Genomic DNA, 18,491 nt, shown 5'->3' on the forward strand with positions numbered 1-18,491 from the left:
AAGAAGACATAAAGGAGAGAAGGGAAACTAAACTAAGAGAGGAGCCCGAAACCTCAGGCCAGTACGCTGTTAGGACCCCTTCTTTGCTCTACCCTGAGTTGTCCTCCAAGCAGCGAACGAATGATGAATTACTGTTAGGTCCCCCGATCATTTACATGCCCCCTCCATATGCACCCTCCCAGTCAGTAGTGCAACACCTACAACCCCCGAACACGATCGAAAGCAGTACAGGGGCCTCGGCCCTCACGGCCTCCGCGCCGGCTGAGCCTCTTGTACTGAACCCAATGTCGGTTACAACGCTAGATGACCATGAGATGGGAAAGAAAGAGTCCACCAGAATGAATCGATTAACAAAGGATGAACGAGCAGGAATTGATAAGATAGTAGGGACACTGGTGGAGCGAAAAGAAAGTGAGGAGTATATAACAGACGTGTATAACTCGTATTCCGACAGCCGCAGACGACACTTTGTCGTACGGCTCTGTTATCACGCCCTGAATGCATATGAGGAAAGATACCACGATAAAGGTCCCGAAGGCTTAGCAGCCCTATATAGGAAGGTAGACATCGGAGAGGAAAGAGAGGGCGACGTTATGAACCTCTTCACTCGTACACTCGAGGTCTACCGACACCTTAAAGAACATGGACAGACCACCAAAGCAGAAACCCCCATAGCGACTAAGCCCCAGGAAGGAAGGGCTGATGCCATGATGCCCATTAAAGAAGCTGCCCCCTACTGGGTCCCCCCACGAGGTCTGGGAACACATGACGACATCAACCACCAAGATGCGAAGGGAAGGGTTGTATATAACTGGGTCTACCAGCCGTGGGACCGGCAAGATATTTTGACCTTTAGAAAAACTCTACCCGACTTGAGAAAGAACCCGACTGCCTTCTACACTGAACTGGGTACAGCCTTAGGTTCTACGATTATGACTTTAGCAGATATCGACTTGTTCTTTGGGCTATGTCTGCCGGCTGATGTGTGGAAACAAATCCGGAAAGTTGACCACGCTGAGCCGTTCGGATATACCTGGGTACAACTCGATACCATAGATAAGCAGCGAGAACCAGGACAGAAACCCCCAAAAGCCATATTAGAGCTCCCAGACAAGATTGTACTAAAACTGAAGACTCTAATCCCAGAAAGAAAGGTAGACTGGTCGATAGTAACGGCTTGCCGCCAGAAACCCCAGGAGGATGTGTCTGAATACTTCTCCCGATTCGAGACTGTGTTTTCCGATTACAGTGGCCAAGACATGACCACCGCAACCGGACATCACCTCTTTGTCCAGAATTATGTGAAGGGTCTGACACAAGAAATTTCCCAGAAACTACAGACCAGCGAGAGTAGTTGGGCAGCCTCCAAACCCGCAGCAATTCTCCAGATGGCTCAATACTACGAAAATCAGAAAAACGAGAACGATAGGGCATCAGAGAAGAAGAAAAAGGAACTGAAGGAGAGGGTAATGATAGCACAGTTGCAAGGGGTGACCATAGGAAGGGAACCCCCGAAAGAGAATTACCACCCAACCGCCCCTAGAAAGCTACCCCCTAGAGACCATACACCTGCACCCTACAACGGACGGAGAGACTTAGATGGGAACCAATGTGCGTTCTGTAGAGGGTTCGGACACTGGAAATCCCAGTGCCCGGTCCTTCTGGAACTAAACAAAAATAGGGATCCCAGAGACACAGCATATGACCCCAGAAACAGAGGACAGGGACGAGGGCACACGAACGACGCAACCAACGTCAGGCCAGGCAAACCAAACACCTTTGACCGCCCCCGACAAAACCAGTGTCAGCAGTCCGACTATGAAAGCACCCATGACTTCGCATAGGACCGCCAGGGGCAAGGGAGGGATCCAGTCGAACTCCGTGTTGACCAGCAAGGCCCTTACGTCACTGCTAAGGTCTTGGGCACAAAATCTCCATTCCTGGTCGACACTGGGGCGACACGTAGTGCGTTATCCAAACGACTGATCCCTAGGGCACCCTTGTCTGGCTCACATGTAACCTCAATAGGTTTCGATGGAACGCCCTCCACTAACCCCTTATCAGCACCAATCTCCTTTGACTTAGAAGATAACACCACTGACACGACCTTTCTGCTCTCCTCCAACACCCCCGATGCTATTATGGGACTTGATTTGCTAAAACATTTTCGAGCTAGCATCAGATGCTCCCCAGACGGAGTTCGAGTCATCCTACACTATAACCCAGATCTGTCCAGACCCTGTCACACACGGCGTATGCTCTCTATAACCGATGCTGACATGTCCCTACTCGACACATTACCTTCACATCTATGGGCTAGAACCGACTCAGATGTAGGGCGCATGGTGATCGACCCGGTACACATAACCGTCCGACCGGACGCAGTGCTCCCAAAGCTTCCACAGTATCGGATATCACCCGAAGGCGAGAAGGCATTGGTGGAAATCATCGAGTCCCTAGTCGAGGCAGGAGTGGTAGAAGAAGTAGTTAGTAATGTTTGCAACAGCCCTATCCTACCCATTGTAAAGAAGCAAGGCGAGGGGGATGAGAAAGCCTACCGTTTCATTGTTGACTTGCGAGAGGTTAACAAAGTAGTCATACCCCAGTACCCCGTGGTCTCAGACATCACCACCATCCTCACCCTGATTCCATCCACTGCCACCATCTTTACTGTTATTGATCTCAAGAACGCATTCTTTTCCATCCCCATCCACCCAGACAGCCGCTACCTGTTCGGCTTCACTTTAAAAGCCCGTTCATACAGAATCTGCAGGGCACCCCAAGGCTACACTGAGAGTCCCAGTATTTACAGCCAAGCCCTCAAGAGGCAACTGGATGCAGTCCAACTACCCGACGGAGTGGTGTTGATACAGTACGTCGATGACATTCTTTTGGCGGCCGACACCACTCCACTTGCCGTCACAGCCACCATTCACCTCCTCTGCTTCCTTGCGGAGAACGGTCACAAGGTCTCCAGAAAGAAATTGCAATTCTGCCAGCCCCAAGTAACGTATCTAGGCCACCTACTATCCAAAGACGGGAGGAAACTTACCCCTGACCGAATTCAAACCATTCTAGAAACCCCTGTTCCCAAAACTCAGAAGCAAGTGCGGTCCCTAGTGGGCCTCACCTCCTTTTGTCGACAGTGGTTGCCAAATTTCAGTCTTATCGTAAAACCTCTGCTTTCCCTGCTGGCTAAAGATACCCCCTTCCCCCTCCCCTGGACACCCGAATGTCAATCCTCCTTCAAAGAATTACGAGACGCCCTCTGCTCGGCCCCAGTCCTAGGAACCCCAGACTACACTAAACCTTTCTCCCTCTACACCCACGAAAGGGAGGGATGTGCGTTGTCTGTCCTAACCCAGTCCATAGGCCCTAAGCAACGCCCTTGTGCCTACTTCTCTGCCACTCTTGACCCCGTAGCCAGAGCTTTGCCCGCCTGCCTTCGAGCAGTAGCCGCCGCTGCTGTCTCTATCCGGCAAAGTGAAGGGATCGTGCTCTCGAACCCCCTCACAGTATTGGTACCCCATGCTGTTGATACCCTCCTGAACCAAACCAAGACTCAACACCTGACTAGCGCACGACTGACTGGTTATGAACTGACTCTGCTTGCACCCCGCATCACATTGAAACGATGCACCACTCTGAATCCAGCTACTCTACTACCTCTCCCTGACGCTGACCCCAATGCATCCCCTATACATGATTGCGTGACCCTCACCGACGAACAAACCAAGAGTAGGGTTGACCTCCGGGATACTGCCTTCCCGGACCCTGACGGAGAACTGTGGGTGGATGGCTCATGCATCAAGCTCCCCGATGGCACCACCTCAGCTGCCTATGCAGTCACCACAGCTCGAACAGTTGTTGAGACAGCCCGCATCACACAGCGATCCGCACAGGCGGCGGAACTAATTGCCCTCACACGAGCCTGCATCCTGGCAGCAGGGACAACCGCAAACATTTACACAGACAGTCAGTACGCCTTTGGGGTAGTTCACCACTTTGGGCTCTTATGGAAAGAGAGGGGATTCTTGACTTCTCATGGCACACCCATCCTGCATGGAGATCTAGTCTCTGCCCAGACCGAAGCAGTCCTCCTCCCCACACGGTTAGCTGTGATCAAATGCCAGGCACACAAGAAGGTGACAGACATTATAGGACAGGGAAATGCACTAGCTGACATTACTGCCCGAACCACAGCCGAGAATAGGTCCACGACCCGCATGTACGTGACCAGGTCACAAACTGAGAAATGGAAGGATGCTAGGGAAACGATTATGGACATCCAACTAGCCAGCACACCACACGAATTAACTGAATGGGCCCGGGTGGGATTGAAGGACGATGACGGTTGTTGGCGGACTAAAGACTCGAACAAATGGTTGCTACCCGACTCATACTTGATCCCCATGCTGACCATGGCACACTCCCCCGCACACATAGGGTCTGCCCCCATGATCGAACTCATCTCCAGAGTCTGGCACAACGACAGAATACCAGACTCAGCCAAACGTCTGGTCCAACATTGCCTTGTATGCCTCCAACACAACCCTGGGAAAGGAACTGCTGTACCCCGGGGAGGGTTTGGGGTCCCCAATCACCCCTTTGAAGTCCTACAAATGGACTATGTCCAGCTAGAAAGGTGCCAAGGTTTAAAGTATGTACTTGTCGTTGTGTGTGCCTTCAGCAAGTGGGTGGAAGCCTACCCAACCCATGACAACACCGCTATGACTACCGCAAAAGTACTACTGAAGGAATTCTTCCCCCGATACGGCCTTTGTCGAATTTTGTGGAGCGACAACGGCCCCCACTTCGTAGCCGAAGTTATTCAACTCATCTTAAAAGGGTTGGGTGTAAAACAGAAATTCCATGCGGTCTTCCATCCCCAATCTGCAGGCCTGGTTGAGTGACACAATGCCACATTGAAGCTTAAGATAGCAAAAATAGTCGCCACCACAGGACTAAGATGGCCAGACGCTCTCAGACTAGCATTGCTATCAATGCGTTCCACCCCCACCAAACACCACTTAACCCCCTACGAGGTCGTCTTTGGGCGGCCCATGAACCTTTGGACTGCACCAAAACCAACATCTATCCACGACGTCCCGGACGTCCTCATGTCTGACTATTTGTATAACCTAACTAAGACGTTGTCTGTTATCCATCAGCAGGTGCTGCACGCCATCCAACCCGGTGACTTCGTCTTAGTGCGTAACTTCCAGCGCACCAAGAGTCTGGAGCCCCGGTGGACGGGCCCCCTGCAAGTCCTGATCACCACCCGAACAGCTCTTCGAGTGGAGGGGAAACGCAATTGGCTGCATGCACACCACTGCAAGAAGGTATCACCGACCCTGACAACCACGGACAACATCACCGCCCAAGAGGAACTTCTGGACAAAGACCAACCATCCCTGAGCCGCTGCCCGGATACAGAGACACTTGAATTGATTGAATATCCCGATCCCACTGTGCCATCCAAAGAAGGGTATAACTTGCGACGAAAGGAGAGAACTTCGGCTAAGCAGACCACAGGCTAAGTGGAAATCTCAGAGCGGTAGCCTAGTCACCTCAAAGGCCACCAGGAGAGAAACTAAAACAAAGTCTGTGGTTCTGCCCGCTACCGAGTCTCTTGAAGGTGATGGAAGCGCCCGACATGAAGATGATGGAAGCAACCGGACGTCCGAAGATCCACTACAAAAACCCAAAGACTGACCGAATGCACAGCTTTAAGACAATAGCACTTTTCATTTCCCTTCTCTTTTGCCTTCTCCTCGTGGTCACCTTCTGGATCATGGAGGAGAGCACACCCGCTCATAAGACATTGCTGACCACCGTTCAACCTACCACCACGAAAGAACACCATCTGATCTCACTTTCACCCCAACTCCGAGAAAGGCGTAAGGAGTTCTGGAATAACTCTTTTGTGCAGTTGCTCCACCAACACAATCTTGCCACCAACGCCACTAACTGCTGGATCTGTGGATTGCTACCCCATGCCACTGGGCACTCAATCCCTTTCATCCCTTCACCTTTTTCTGTCCATGGTTCCTGCCTCGCCTGGCTGATCCTCCTGCAGGAGAGCTACAAGGACAATGCCACTTCCGGCAGAACCATGTCACACTTCTACCATGGGTTCTGGCTGAACAAAACTGGTAGAACTTCCGCCCTCTTCTGCCCTCTGAGATCGAACACTTCCTTTCACATGGACATCCCCGCCACAGAACGAGTTGAAATGCAAGTGTTCAACAATCCAGCCAGACCCACCTTCTCTTACCTCCGAAAACGGACGGCCGCCACCCTAACAGTGGCCCTGTCCGTCATCAACATCACTGGATCTGTATGCCTCGAAGGCCTGGGGGCACAGCTGGTGGGCCACATCTCCTGCCTCATCACCCGAACATTGGACTCAGTTGACCCACCCTCCTTTGTTGCCTTCCCGAATATGTACTTCGTCTGTGGTACTAAGGCCTACACCTGGCTCCCGAAAGGTTGGGGAGGCACCTGCTACATCGCCTTCGTCCTTCCCCCGACATATGTGGCTCCAGCAAACCATCACCGACAGAAACGTGCCAAAGACATTGTACAAGCCGACTCCGCCGGAGCACAGTTCATGGACGCAGTAAAAGGTCTTGTTCCGCTCTGGGGTCCGATGGCAAACAGCCGTGCCATCCGCCACTTAACCCAGGCAGTCGAAACAGCAATGAACATTACAGCTGGCGCCCTCGCCAACAACACCGCTGAGCTTCAGGCCGTCCGCCTGGTGGCTCTTCAGAACCGCCTTGTTCTAGATGTGGTTCTGGCTGATCGTGGAGGAGCATGCCGCATCATTGGGTCCAGCTGTTGTACCTACGTACCAGATAACTCACCCTCAGTCTACAAAGCAATTGAACACCTCCACAGACTGTCCACAGAGGTCCATCAAGAGCAAGAAGAATGGTCGCTGGGGAGTTGGTTTTGGGACACTATTAAAAGTTGGGGATGGAGGCTGTTTTCATTTATCCTAATACCGATTGTGATACTATGTGGATGTTGTTTGGGGATTCAGTGTCTGCCACCTTTATGTTCGCTTTTTATGAACTGCATCTGCCCTAAGACTTTGAACTTTGAAACAGAGCGGATGAAAGCCCTTTATGAGGTGGAAGTCCGCAGTATTATGGGGATAAATCCGAACTAGACAAGCTGGCGAGATATGTTAAAAGGGAGGACTGTGGAAATTTAGCTTGCAAACTGAACATTATCTGCGCCATCTTGCCTCTCCCCAGCGCCACGCACAGCGAATGCACGGCCGCCATTTTAGGCACCCCACTCTCTCCCCGCTCACTCTCGATCGCCAGCGCTTTCCCCTGGCGCTGCGAGCATCCCCCGCGCGCCGGCCACCCCCGCTCTCTCATATAGGCCATAAACCCTCTCCTTCTGCGCGACCCTGCTACGGAACCACATCCGACCGACATCCCATACATGGTCATGCCTCTCCTTTGATAACCCCCTTCCTCTGCGCCCCATTGTCCGAACTGGTCCCAGGCCATCACCTAGCCCTGCGGATGCAGTTTATTGCCCCTACTGTAAGGGAAACACCCCGCATCAAAGGGATTACAGTAGATCAAAGCCCCTACCCCCTGAGACCCGGCCGGTTGCACACACCCCCGGGAATTAGCGGAATTCCCTGCTGCGCGATAGCCATCTCCCACTGCGGGTAGGGTGGGAACCTCTACTGTAACTATGTGTGGGATCGGATCTGAGCCGGGGCTTCAGGGGATGTTCTTTCACGCATCAAGAGAATCTCAAGAATGTACTATGTGTAATAAAGCAATAAACCGGTGTATAGGAGACCAGGTCTCAGAGATGCGGTTAGAGCACCTCGTGACGATACCTTGCTGTCTGATCTGATGTGTTCTGCTCCGACGGAATAAAACTTTGTTTCCTGCCTTCCAGTCTCCGGCGCCTGCCTCTTTCATTGGTAAATTATCGAGTGGTATGAGAGGCGATTACCGCCGGGCAAATACTTGAAAGATTATCGACTGAAACTGCCGCTACCATTTAACAACTGCTGCATTTGTATGCGACACTGGTACTAATAAGGCAAAATCTTTGCAGAGACTTAGCAGGTGTAAAAATGTCAAAAAATAAAGTATCAGTAAATATACTGCATTACGCAGCAGCCTTTTTTTGCTGCATAATTTAGTCAACACTGTGGCATAATTGTATTCTCTATTGCGGCATAATTCCAGTGGACCAAAGCAGACAGCACATGTTAAAAGTGCTTGTGCATGAAGCAGAGACCTTGACGTTTGTGAACTTAGTTTGGTGTGAGTGGTAATCCTACATTGTCGACCTGGTGCGTTGCAACTACTACTGCTGAAACAAGGCCAATGGAGATACTGATGGGTGAGGCAGACTGGCCTCAAGGGCAGGGCTGGCTTTAGTGCTGGTCAGTCGCAGCCCATCCAGGTAAGAGCGGTGTGGCTGTGGGGCTGATTGGGGGGGGGGGGGGGGAGATTTCGACAGACGACGTAGAGAGAAAATGAAGTATTTCATTTTCCCTTGTGGTCGTATGTCGAAAACTCTCCAACCTGGCACCACCACTCTTACCTGCATGGGCCGAGTCTGGTGCCGGTGAAGCCCTGTGCAGCAATGTTTGTTGGTGCCCCCAAATGACTCCCTCTGCCACAGAGTCCCTCACTACCACCCTTTAACAGTGTCCCTCAAGTCTCCATAACCACACTCTCACTCAGATACATTTAATTTAATTTACAGCACCACTGATACCAATGTAGGTGTCAGAGCACTTTACATCACACACATTACAGAGAGACAATCATACGTGTGTAAATCACTGTATAAGAAATGTTACATAAGACAAAGGACTACAAGGTGTAGGAGTCATATGACAACCATACTAGTAGGCAGTATAGTTTAATAGTGAATGGTCTGGAAAAACACACACTTTGAATTTCGAACGCAATACCATGGTTGGGGGTTCTCTATCATAACCAGAATTGATTTCTATCCAAATGAACCCTTTTTGCAAAATTAGAAAAATCAAAGACTGGGGAAAACCATAATGCTCTAATTTGCACCTTGCAGTTTGCATGCAGCTCTTAGATGATAGTTAATTGCTCACTGTTCTATGTTCGGATTTTGACTTATAAACTGCAAGTAACAAAAGTATCTCACTGACCAAAGCAGTAACCCACTGATCTAGTTACATTATGTGCACTTTGTGACCTGCATGGTACATGTTCTTTGCAGCAGGCACATTAACCCTCTGCAATACCTTTCCACCAAAAAAAACTTCCACTTGACAAAACTCCATCTTTCTCTAGGAAGAACATTAATAACTGGTGTTATCATGAAATTTTTATTGTTGATCAACAAGGAAGGAGGGGGGCCAAAAGGGCTTTTGGTGAGGTCCAGCTAAGTGTGCCCAAAGTATGCAAATTACAAGTGACAAAGCTGTTCCTAAAGGGGATGGGAAGAGGATATACCATGTAGGGAGGAATCTGTTATGGATATTGGAGCCCTCACACAGCCATCGGGATATTGTGAATCACATACCCTTCAGGATGTAATGTAACATCATCGGGCTGCTCCTACGTCGAGTCGGCTGGTGCAATACCCGACGGGCTCTTGTTTAGAGAGCACTCTTGTGGAGATCTTTTATATCCAAGATAGCCGGTAGTTCAAAATGGAAAAGTGGGGCTTGATAATAATGTAGATGAATGTTAAAAAGGGGAGGGAGTACTATCTCAACAATTTTATTACGATGTCTCCTCACCTAATTAGAAACATGAGGTGAAGTGATAGTAACTCAGGTCTATGTTCTGGGTTATCTACACTGCCTCGTCATGGTCAACGTGTTTCTCACTATAACTGAGCTATACTCAAGTGATTCATCAGGACCTAGAAATTCTATCTACAGGTCTATCCAAGAGGATTGTGTGATAGACAATAAGCGTTTATATATACAACTGGTATTGTTACCTGCGGCTCGGTCTACCCTATATGCTCCATAGGATAAACCACTGCAGTCCCTGGTAGGCTGCGCAAGGAGTTCCTTGCGTTCGACACGCCGAGTCCGTGTCGCTCATAGACCTACCCCGCACTACCAGGACTGGTATTGTTGCCAATCATTGCTGGAGGGCAGTAAGGAGCCAGCAAGTACTTTTAGAAACATAATATACTTGCAAACATGACGCCCCCACCCGAAGTCAGCACCCAGTGCGATCACACCGGTAGCACCGCCCTAGAGCCGCCCTGCTCAAGGGTCATGTGACCTCAGTAACAGAGTCACTGTCGCTCTAGGGTTTACTGCTTCATACGCCTACCTGCAAGACTGGAGGTGAACTTCAGTATGGATTGTGGTGGACAGGCCTTCAAGGTTAACCCACACTTGCCACTGCTAGAGTCCACATACTGGTGCTAAGACACTAGGGCTTCTATGGTCTTGGGGGTCTTCTAAGGTCTAGCACGGGAATGTGCTCCTCAGGTGAGTGGTCTGGGGGACTGGTCAAGAAGGCTGAACCTGGTTCCCCAGTTCCAAATTTGGCAGCTCTCACCATGGTGCCACATCCTTTCCCCCACTGAACACCATACTGCCCCACTGAAACTCGTACTGCCTTCAGCTACAACCCAATTGTGCCCCGCTATAAACACCTGGATGTGACTCAATTCAAATTATGCACTAGACAAGAGTACTATGCTGCCTAATTTTTTTAAAAACAATATCCTGGAAAAAGCAAACACTCAAGGGAATGCAAGATTAAGTAAAGCATTTGTGAAATGTACGTAGAACAACATGGGTTACCTTAACGCTTTTACATTCATTCAGAAATCAGTGAGTGCTTTTGCATGAAAAGTTAAGGCCATAACTACAGGGCCCAGAAGGGGCCTGTTTCAATGACCATTGCTTATATCCTTACTTAACATAAAAAGTATGGTTTACAAAGACCACATCCCTGAACACAGAGCCACGGTGCACAACTTGTTTTCCAATTCACCCGTCAAGCATGTATTGCACATTACCTCCAGGAATGGTGCACTTCCCCACCCAGGGAAAGACGAGAAAACAAAAGTTGCGCCTTACTGGCAAACTCTGTAAAGTGGCGCTAATGTGTTTGGGTTTGAATAAAAATCAATCTTGCCACTTTGCAACCGCTCTATATTTCTTTCTTTAGTTTTTCACATTGTGGACCTTTTATTTCTCTACATCCCAAGGCTGCACTTTGGAACATAAAAATGTATGAAAAAGACAACTTTTCCAGAAAAAGTGTTTTTCGTTTTTGTTGGATACATTTCACGGAGGAACAAATAAACGAATGGAGAGGAAAGAGGGAGTAATGATTGTTTCTTGAAGTCACAGTTTTCAGTACCTGAGGAGGAGCAAGACAAAGAGAGGGAAGAGGAGTAAGAAAAGGGGGGTTTACTGCTAGTGGCGAGCAGCAGAAGTGGACACTGTCCTTGTCTTCTCTGGGCATGAAGGAAAAGACAGAGTCCTTTTCCTTCTCTGCCCACCCCGCCCGTCCCCGAACAGCCACAAACGCTAAGCCTTATCTTTAGGCTTTGCATATTTCTGCCGTTCCGGGACAAGTTTAAAATAAAAAAAAGTATGGGAACGGAATCAATTAAATTCAAGAAGCAGGGGCACGCCGTGTCCTGCTGCTCCCGCCCACTTCAACCACTGTCTTTATCTCACACTTGCAAGAACTTTTCTATCCATGCTTCCTCCCATTTTTTTTTGTTGCAGTTTTATATAGCGCAAACTCGACCGGAATGTATCAGAGAGCTTTTTACATGAGCACCAGTTGCATAACAGATGCAGACAGTAATTTTTAGGCATGGGGAGATTAAGTGATTTTCCCAGAGTTACAGGATATTTGAGCCTCCCGCCATACTTGAACCTGGCTCCCCAGCTTCAAGGTTGGCCGCTCTGGCCGTTAAGCCACACCCTCTACTTAGTATTTCCATTTCTAGGTTTTGGCTGCACAGCGCCAATGATTTGCTTGAGAAGTCTATTGTTTTTAATATAAACTTAAAAGGGACTTACATCCCACCTCCTCTCTTCCCTGGCTTCTCATTGGTTCATATGCGCTGCTACTTACTTTTCCTACATTTCTATTGGCTGTAACATATTTTCCTGCATTTACCAATGCGTGTTCCTCGTCTGCTTCGCTGATCAGTTTCCTGTAGCCGAAATACTGTTAACATCCGTTTTGTTGGAACTATTTTTTCATAAAGTTTTGCCTCTTTTTGCTTTTTACTCTTGCAGCATATTTATAGACCAATTTATCATTCGAGAGATTAAGTGATTTGCATAGTCACAGGATGTTGCACCGGCAAGACTCGAACCAGGATCCCCAACTCTGGAGTCAGCAGCTCTGGCCACTGCGCCACCTCCACTCCACTTCCGTGTTGTCAGGGAGCTCTTTCCATCTCCGGACGATGATTGCTAAAAACAGCTCTTAATTCATCCCATAGGCAAAACTGATGCATTACCAATGCTTGTTTCCTTTCCTCCTGCTTTCTCCGTTTTCTGCCTTTATCTCCCCTTGCTCTGGGTCTAATAATGAAAATAAGTCCAAGTCCCCCAAAACATATGATGGTGCCCAGCTCCAGCAACCACTGGCACACATAAATACTGCCTACGGTTGGACAAAGGTCAATCCATAGGCTAGCATAGTTTAGCTGGAGATTCATGTCCTGTAGAAGGAGCATTTATTTAATTATGGACAGTAAATCTTGGGAGAGGTCAATAACCTCTGCAGAGTTCGAGCTTTCGCCATTTTTTTGGGATGGGTAGGAGAAGTGGACACAGAGGAAATATTAGGCGGGCTGGAGAACCCACCACTGTTTGAAACAATGCTTATTAGACTGTCCATGAATTTACAGGAGCGAGTGATGTAAAGGAGGGCAGTACTCCCTCCCCTCACGGCTATATCCATTCATCTTCCTCTCCTTGAAATGTAACACTCCGTCCTAACCACATGAAACAATGCTTTACAGCTAGTTTCGGAGTAAATTAGTGATTCTTTGGAATTTACAGACAATGCTAGTAGGAAATCCCCTATCCCTATAGCCCACCAATGTCCCCATTCCTACCATAAACAGCGGTGGTCCTTGACAGATATAAATCTCCAACTGTATCCAGACTGGTAATATGTTTATCATACGTTTGTGAACTTTTGATAGGCATATATATATATATGGGAAAACCTATTACACGGGTAGAAACCCTGGAAGGTCTCAGGAGCTCCAGCGGGCATGGAGTGCATACACATAATATTAAACCATATTGGGTTAACATTCTGTGTGTAGATGTAAATGTAAATGTAGAGGTACTTGTATAGCGCACGACTACCCGGAGGCATCTCGGCGCTTGTACGAATACCGCTGAGGAACCCTTCCTGGCCTTTCCCTGTGAAGTGTCCACTCCTGGGCACCCCCAAGGTGAGGCCAGGCATCCTAGCGTTGTTGGGGCCAAATCCATTTACCAATGTACATTTATTGAATACTAAATTAGTTGACCCTCATAATTGACGTTACAGTTGTTGTAGGGGAGGGGGGTCGCTGCGGTGCGGCGCAAGGAGGTGTGAGGAAGATGGGAGGAGAGCAGGGGGTTGTTGGGGTGCTAACAACTATGCTGGGGTAAATAAAGGATTGATTACAAAGTATTTAACAGATCCTGATTGAGACCAAGTGGGATGGACGAGCTGCTGTTTGCATGAAATTAAGTCAAGCAGCTCCCTTCTACTTCCCTCGGATATTGGCACGCCTGGGGGTAGTCTCTAGAGGAGGGAGAGAAACCAATGCACAGGGTGCAGTCTCTAGAGGATGGAGAGAAACCAATGCACAAGGTGTAGTCTCTATAGGAGGGAGAGGAAGTAACACACAGAGCGCAGCCTCTAGAGGAGGGAGAGAAAGTAACGTACAGGGTGAAGTCTCTATAGGAGAGAGAGAGAGAATGTAATGCACAGGGTGCGGTCTCTGCAGGAGAGAGAAAAGGTAATGCACAGGGTGCGGTCTCTGCAGGAGAGAGAATGGAATGCACAGGGTGCGATCTCTGCAGGAGGGAGAAAAAGTATTGCACAAGGTACAGTCTATAGAAGGGAGAGGAAGCAATGTACGGGGTGCAGTCTCTTGAACAGGGAGAGAAAATAATGCACAGGGTGCGGTCTCTAGAGGAGGGAGAGAAAGTAATGCACTGGGTGAGGTCTCTATAGGAGGGAGAGAATGTAATGCACAGGGTGAAGTCTATAGGAGGGAGAGAGTGTAATGCACAGGGTGAAGTCTATAGGAGGGCGAGAATGTAATGCACAGGGTGACGTCTATTTAGGAAGAAGAAGAAGAAGTAATGCACGGGGTGTAGTCTCTATAGGAGTGAGAGGAAGTAATGCACAGGGTGCAGTCTCTAAAGGAGGGAGAGAAAGTAATGCAGAAGGTGCGGTCTCTCTAGGAGGGGGAGACAATGTACAGGGCACACTCGCCCTAGGAGGTAGGAAGGAGTGCACAAGGTGCGGTCTCTACAGGAGGGAGAGAAAGTAATGTGCATGGTGCTGTCTATATAGGAGGGAGAGAAAGTAATGCACATGGTGCGGTCTCTATAGGAGGTAGAGGAACAAGTTACTTACCTTCGGTAACGCTTTTTCTGGTGGATACAGTATCTGCCTGTGGATTCCTCACCTTGTGAATATCCCCTGCGCCAGCATTCCACGGAATTGTTTCTTCCCCAGCACTCCACGTCGACGTGGGCGAGGTCATAAAACATCGGCTCCGCTCGCGACTCCGTATGACGTCATCGGAGCCATAAGAGGCCCACGTCGGCGTGATGACGTCAGTTCCACCCATTTTTTCCGTGCCTTCGAGGCGAACAGGTGAACCAACGACAAACTCAAAGTATACACAGTATACAGTATACCAACACATATACACAGTATACAAAGGAAAAGGATGCTAAATAAACAAGCATTTCCAACAAATGCACACGCATTTCAAACAAGACCTATTTCATGGTATACAAAGGTGGACAACGGGGAGGCGGGTGGGCCAGTGAGGAATCCACAGGCAGATACTGTATCCACCAGAAAAAGCGTTACCGAAGGTAAGTAACTTGTTCTTCTGATGGATACATCTGCCAGTGGATTCCTCACCTTGTGAATAGATTCCCACAGCAGTCCCCACTCCCGGAGGAGGGTGTCCACCTTCCTAGACCAGAAAGTCTTGCAACACAGAGTGCGCGAAGTGGCCCTCCCTCCTCATCTCGGAGTCCAATCAATAATGCTTTGCGAAAGTATGGAGGGAGGCCCAAGTCGCAGCTTTACAAATATCTGCCACAGGAACACCCCTGGCCAAAGCAGATGTAGATGACTTTGCTCTAGTCGAATGAGCTCTAATGCCCTCAGGAGGAGTCTTACCAGCCAGGGCGTAGCAGATCTTGATGGCAAGGATGATCCATCTCGATAGTGTGCGCTTGTGCACCGCTCTACCCTTCGAATGACCAACGTAGCCAATGAAGAGTTGATCATCTAGACGAAAGTCTTTAGTCCTGTCCAGATAAAAACTCACAGCCCTCTTCGGGTCCAGGCGATGGAGTCTTTCCTCCTCTTTGGAAGGATGTGGAGGAGGATAAAAAACAGGGAGAGTAATAGACTGCCCCAAATGGAACGGAGTAACAACTTTTGGCAGGAAGGCAGCCCTGGTCCTAAGAACCATCCTTTCAGCATGTAATGTAAGAAAAGGGTATGGAAGAGATAAGAAGGTCAGGGCACTCGAACAGACTGCACCAATCAAGAAAATGTGATACAGTATTGTAAATGAAAAGAGATGTGGTGCAAGAGGCCAGGGACGTGACCTTCATGCGCCCCTAATATTTGGTATCACCCAAAAAATGCACAAGACAGAAGTGGCTCAGCACACAACTTAAATACAGATATAACGGACAAGATTATTCGTCACAGTCAATAAACAAACAAATGAGTAATGTATCCCCAAAGATTCACGATAAACTTCGAAGTCTTGAAGATGAGTTTCTCTTTATTTGGTAATTCAGATTTTTCATTTAAAATTACAGCATACAATTCAAAGCCAGTTCATAGCCGACGCGTTTCGTCCCAACGGGACTTCTTCAAGGCTATAAAAATACATATATAAAACATACATTGTTATATACAATTAAAATTATCATAATGATAAAAGAGGACAGAAAATGCTGTTATTACTTCAAGACCTGAGGTATAATCTTAACACATTTCTTATACCCAATATGACCTGTGAATCTATGCAGACTGGGGGATACAGCCTAATGTGGAAAGGAATTACAAAACATTTTGAGACCATTTTTGGAGCAATATATTTGAGCAGTTTAAGACAGAAATTTTAAAGTAATTTTTTAAACAATTTTTTGAAGCAATTTTTTGAGGTTCTGACAGGATGGCCCTAATCTTTTTTAGTACAACAAGCAAATTATATTTGTGTCCAATATTGACCAATTATAAGCCAAAGTTCTATTGGTAAAGCGTACTTCAGTTGATACTGTGCGGTAATAACCAACAAAAGAATGAACCTATTATTTATTCAATTAATTACAATTTTTTACATACCTTGCGAACAGTAATTTTAATAAAATCCACACAAATTAGAGTTTTCCATTTTCTCTTATTCTGTAATTGTGCGGTCAGATGTCTAAGATCTACGAAGAGCAGAGATTTGCGACAAATTATGCGTCAGAATTACAAACAATTCACAAAAAGTTATTGTCTTGACTAAAGAACCATATTGATTGGTCTGCTTATATCAAAGTCAAACAATTAATTCTTATTCTAACAATGTCAATCAGACTTATTAGCATATTGAACTTATAAATTAAACAGTCAGCATCATATTACTCAGAACACGAACTTTATACACATGTGGTACAAGGAACATACCTCAATATTGGCCTAGACCCAGTGTTGGTATGGAGTGAAGTGTAGAAAGGAAAGGTACGATGGCCTTGATCCTATCTGAAAGGAGGAGTCCGTATTAGGGATCATTAAATTATTATTTTGTATATTGATCTTACTATTCAAACGGTAATGAATTTATGTTAAACACTGTGACATATCAGATGTGTCAATTTTAAAAAATGTTTAATTATTTAAGGCTGACACTCCAAAAACCATATTGAATATAGGAAAAGCCCATGCTATGCAGATGGGCATATTTATATTCCCAACAAAAAATACAGGCGATGTTATCCTTTTACTTTTGCGCAATGTACTCTGCTCTACGAAATGTATCAAGAACGAGTTAAGATATATCAATTGTTTAAATTAGCATTATTGTGAGTGAAAAGGATGTTTATTGCATTGTCCTACACGGTTAGTTAAAACGCATTAGAATTGCAAAATTTGACATGTCTAATGTGTACCCCACTTGCGCTCTCACATCGGTCAACGTAAGTAAACGGGACGCACATTCAGTGGGGACATTACCAATGTGACCTTTTACCAAAAGGGGATGTAGCTAGTCAAGCATGTCTTGTCTCGTCTTAATAAAGTAGCCGTTAACTCTTCTTGCCCTCGCTCATGTCTGAGAAACTGCGCCATATATATAATTTAACTTATGATATTCAATAGCTAAATAGTTTTCAAGAAACGGCAGTGTCATTAATTGAAAATTTTTGAAGGTGTAAAAAGTGGAACAAAAGTTGTAACAAAAAACCGTAAGGTTTTCAACTTACGTGCGATATGTTCAGAATCACCGGGTCCGTGTTCCGTATATACCAAGGGGTCGAGATTGACCAGGAGCACCAGGCCTCTATATATATACATAATTAACTATCCACACCTGTGAATAATGAACCAAAATTGCGCGAAAGATACGGTAACCATATAATAAAAAGGAACACCTTCGCGAACGTTTCGGCCATCTTGGAGCCGTCAGAAATCCTAATCGTGTGTGAAAATGTTTAAGCATTTGAACAATATCAGAAATGCATATTTATATGTGAAAGTCAAGATGATGATTAATATTATTATTCAGCGAAAAGGCACAAGTTCCAGATGGAGCTACAAGTGATAGGCCAATGTTACATTGTGAAACACTATCCCTGAAAATATTGTCCGCCATTTTGTAGTGGCGAGCCATCGTTATTAGCTCAAGGAGCCGAAAAAAAGGAAGGCATTGTTTGCGCTGTGTATATGCTAACATATATATTAAGATAAAGTCAAAGTAATCCTTTATACGTTTATGTTCAAAGGTAGTGGATCCGTTGCGAAACATAAGCGTTAGACATATCGAGAATTTTGTTACCGTGGTTGCAAAGAAACTTGTCGGCCATATTGTAATGGTGATTTATTAAAACGAAAAAAGGAAACCTTTTTTTTAACGTTTTATCGTTCTAGATAATCCGGTGGGGATAAAAAAGATATATTATACATATCTGTCTTCTTCTAAGCCTAAAAATACGCCGACTTAACCGCCATATTATGGTGGTTGGTGAGGAAGGTATAATA

General features: G+C 46.9%; 1 protein-coding gene across 6 annotated transcripts in view; it reads right to left on the reverse strand.

Moving 5' to 3' along the window:
• CTSW (cathepsin W) overlaps nucleotides 1–18,491 on the reverse strand; it is a 1,394,816-nt gene that overhangs the window by 999,681 nt on the left and 376,644 nt on the right. The window lies entirely within an intron of this gene.

The sequence above is a fragment of the Triturus cristatus genome, chromosome 9 (genome assembly GCF_964204655.1).
Source record: "Triturus cristatus chromosome 9, aTriCri1.1, whole genome shotgun sequence".
Lineage (NCBI taxonomy): Eukaryota > Metazoa > Chordata > Amphibia > Caudata > Salamandridae > Triturus > Triturus cristatus.